We start from the raw sequence: 4,175 nt of genomic DNA, 5'->3' as shown, positions 1-4,175 counted from the left end.
AGCGGGTGCCCTGTCCGAACCGAACCGGCTCCCCGGGGCTGGGAAGGGGCACGTTTCCCCAGAACCAGGGTTCCTCCGTAGAGAGCAAAATCACTGAGGCGAAGGGGGAACAGGGTGGCGACCGAGTGTTACTACGATCTAACATTCCTAAAAGTAAATAGTTGTTCCAAAATAACTACTGCCTACATCTGTAGTTCTGTCCCATGCAGGAAAGCTCCCGGGCTGGCAGTGAGCTGTAAACTTACCTGCAAGTGTTGCTGCTGTATCGGTAGTTAACTTGTTCCTTTTTAGAAATTATAAATTATTTTTTATTTTTGAGCTACTTTGAAATAAATCAGTCAAGGGCCCCACACAGTCCTGTGAAAAGTTGCTAATTAAAAGCAAACCCGAACTCACAAACTCAAAATAGGAGATTAAATTTAAACTTCAGCCATTCATGTGGGTGATTTAGACACTTAGGTTGATTTTTGCAAGCTTCAAGTTTGCAGCAGATCATGGGGAGGTACAATATGTTTCATTTTTAAAATGTCAGTCAGACCCTACTGGTTAAAGTCACTGCATGCTGTTTTTCTTAATCCCCAAAGAAAGATGTGGTCCCAGCATCCTTACTATTTCCTTGCCTTGGAAGTCATAACAATTTTTTTTTCCCTTTTATCTAAAGTAAGTTCTAAAAACCATGAAGTTTGACTTCTGTCTACTTCAAATTAAAATAAAATTTAGGAAAACACCAGTTATTTTTAAGATCATTTGCGCTCTTAAGTCTAATATGGTATCAAGAACATGCAATGCCTGCCTTGTGTTATCTGTTTAGTTGTTTCTTTGGCTGACAGTATGACTTAACTCAGATTTAACAAACTTCTGCTGCAATCTGCTCCCCCTGCTATTCACATTTGCTTCAAGACATTGTTCTACACAATTGATTTGATATTTAGTGGGTGTGTGTAGCTGATGTATCTTGCTTAGGGAACAGGTGGAAGTGAGGGTGGTAGCTGGAAAAGTAACTAAAAAGGGAGTGTAAAATGAAGCCTCCCCTGTTGCTTGTGCCTGTTCCTTTCCAACACAAGGCACACATGGCATAAGCCATTCCAGAGGAGCACAGTTCAAGGTTAAAAAGGCCAAACAGACTGAAACCTGCTTAGCAGTGAGACTCTGTAAAATACATTCTGTGGTTGCTTACAGATGATCTAACAATTTAAGATGCACGTTATTGCTATTGCTGAATTTGATCAAGTCCTTACTTAAGAAGAGGCTAACTAAACCTTTGCAGTAAATTAATTCTCACACAAACCTTATTTACTAATGTACACCTTCTAGACATACATAAAGCATTACAGAGAGTGAGACAAGCTCACACATGATGACAACTTCCATTATCAACTTCACTAATATAACTTTGGCTTACTTTATCACAAATGATTAGTACCCATTTGGAATTATCACAATTACCTATTGTTACAGCTACAGAGAAGAAACATGGAAGTATTGTAAAAACTTCAACACCTTGTTAAATTTCAGTTATATACTATAACTCATTATCACAGTTTGACTCAGGTTCTGCAACTGAACCAGGGACAGCAATGCTCTTGATCCCCTCCCACGCAGGTGGGGAAGGAGGTAGAGAATGAGAGAGAGACTTGGCTGGATTGAAAACTAAACTGCACAGCTTTAATTAAACACTATTGATATAAGAAAATACATACAATTATATACCAATGTGTTCAGGAATGTGCACAAGCCTCTCACCTCCCCGCACACCCAGCAGTTCGCACAGCATCTCCTGAGCTGTGAACAGTCCTGAGGAATCCCGGAGCTGCTGGAGAAAGTGCAGAGTGATGAGGGTCAGGAGAGCTCGAGCCTGGGGGTCAATGGTGATGGATGGACGGAGACCTCCCTGGACACCAGCCATGGATGGAAGAGAAGGGAAGAGAAGCAGGAAGGAAATTGTCTTCTGTGATCTCTGACCTTCCTCTGAGCTTACGTAGATATATGGAATGGAATATCTCTGGCCAATTTTGCTGTCTGTCTAACTCAGCCTCCTACGGGGGGTGGGGGGGAGGGAGAGGTGGGGGAGTGGGGTGAGAGGGTCATAGATCTCTCGGTAGTGCCTGAGCTGGCAGGGTAAAAACATGACCTTGGAGTCTTGGCAATAACATAAACATTCCAGTGTAATCAGTCCTAGCTGGAACACTTACTGCTAGTTAAAAGAAAGCTTACTGAAGGAAAACAAAAAATCAGTAAAAGGGAATTTGGCTCCATTCTGGCTCAGACCAGGACACTCACAGAATCGTTAGAATGGTTGAGATTGGAACTGACCTCTGGATTTCACCTGTTCCAACCTCCCTGCTCCTGCAGGGCCACCTACAGCTGGTTGCCCATGACCGTATCCAGACAGCTTTTGAGTGCCTCCAAGGATGGAGGCTCCACAGCCTCTCTGGGCAACGTGTGCCAGTGCTTGGTCACCCTCCCAGTAAAACAGCTTTTCCTGATGTTCAGATGGAGCCTCCCATATTCAGTTTGTGCCTGTTGCCTGTGGTCCTGTCACTGGGTAGCAGTGGAGAGATTCTGCCTCTGTCCTCTTTGCACCTTTCCTCCAGGTATCTGGATCAATAATCCTTCTACAAATATTTTGAAGTTTACAGTGATGTTTGTTGACTTCAGCTAATTTCCATATACATTGATACAATAAAATGTAGTAGTAGATTACTGGAACATCTTAGGTGCAGTACTGAGACACAGGTTGAAATTAACTGCTTTTCCATATAATCATTAATGAATTCTAGAAATACACTTGAATCTCTGTTAAACTGCATGTGATAAAAACTGACATTTTCACATTCTGCTGTGAAATTTGTATTTCAACATCTAGGCAAACATCTAGTATTGAAATGTTTAAGAAAATCTGTCTCTAGAAAATTTAATTTGAAATAGCAAAAGACAAGATTGTGCTAAGCAACATTTAAATACAATATTTTTTTTTTTTATTAAATCAGTCAATTCAAACTGGTTTACCTATCCTATTACTGAAATCACATTTGTAGCATTGCTGGCACACAAATAGCTTCTCAGCAGTTCAGAGGAAAAGCTACTTCATGAGACTGTTCCTAAAATGAAGAGAGAAAGCAGTGATCATCCAAGAAAATGGACCTGCATGGAGTATGAATCATTCCAAAGAACAGACTTCAACTGTGTGTTTGTCACAACACCTCTGAATAAGAGGTCCATGGTACTGTCAGAAACTGGTCTGATGTAATTATTCTGGGTGTTCCTGGAATATGTTAATCCTAACAAAAATATGGGCAGCAGTGCTCTTGTTGTAAGTGTAAGAAGAGTTGGAAAATTCATAGAGAAATGTTACGTGCATCTTCAGGAGTTAGGAAAGGAAGCATACTATGGAAATGAAAAGATCTGGGTGATGCTAAATATCAGGTACTAAAAAGGCATCTCAAAGATCTTCTCTTATTTTGCCCCACCTTACTAATTAAGAGAACAGCTGTTATTTAAAAATAATAGGTTTTGTTGTTTACTCTGTCACACCCATTTTAACAGTATAATTTAATTGATGGAAGCATTACATCAGCATAAAATTAGTGTAATAAAAGCCCCAGCATACCTCATGAGCAGCTGGATACTATTGTTTTATTAGACTAAGGATGGAGCTGGAAATAGCTTTTTTTATTATTATTTTGAAGGCAGTGTGTAAATCTAAAGCAGCAGGTAATTTCTGTCAGAAGGAGCCTAATACATTAAGTGTACTGAGATGATAGACATAGAATCTGAAGAATCATCAATATAATGTCAGCATCTAAGATGAAAGTGCCATTTGGGATGGACACATGGGAGAAAGAATTAATAAAAGGCAAGGGTGGGAGGGAATGGGAAGAAAAACAAAAGAAAGTGGGCACAAAAACCAGGTAAAAAAAGGTGTTGAAGAGTTTTGTGAAGATTGGCAATGATCTCTTCTTCCCAAATCTGTATATTAAATACACCTCTGTCCTCTCAGAGTTGGAGTAGCTTCTGTGCAAGTAGCTGTTTTCCTGCACTATATAGGGTAATGTGAGCATCTTTCCCTGTCCACTCCTCTTTTATCCTCTTTATTCCACTGCCCAAATGTCACATACTCTGTGGATGGCAGCACACATATAGTATTGGTCATCATTGCTTTCTGTAAAAAAACA

This window comes from Chaetura pelagica, unplaced genomic scaffold (genome assembly GCF_000747805.2).
Source record: "Chaetura pelagica isolate M959 unplaced genomic scaffold, ChaPel_1.0 scaffold147, whole genome shotgun sequence".
NCBI lineage: Eukaryota > Metazoa > Chordata > Aves > Apodiformes > Apodidae > Chaetura > Chaetura pelagica.
This window is presented reverse-complemented; position numbering follows the sequence as displayed.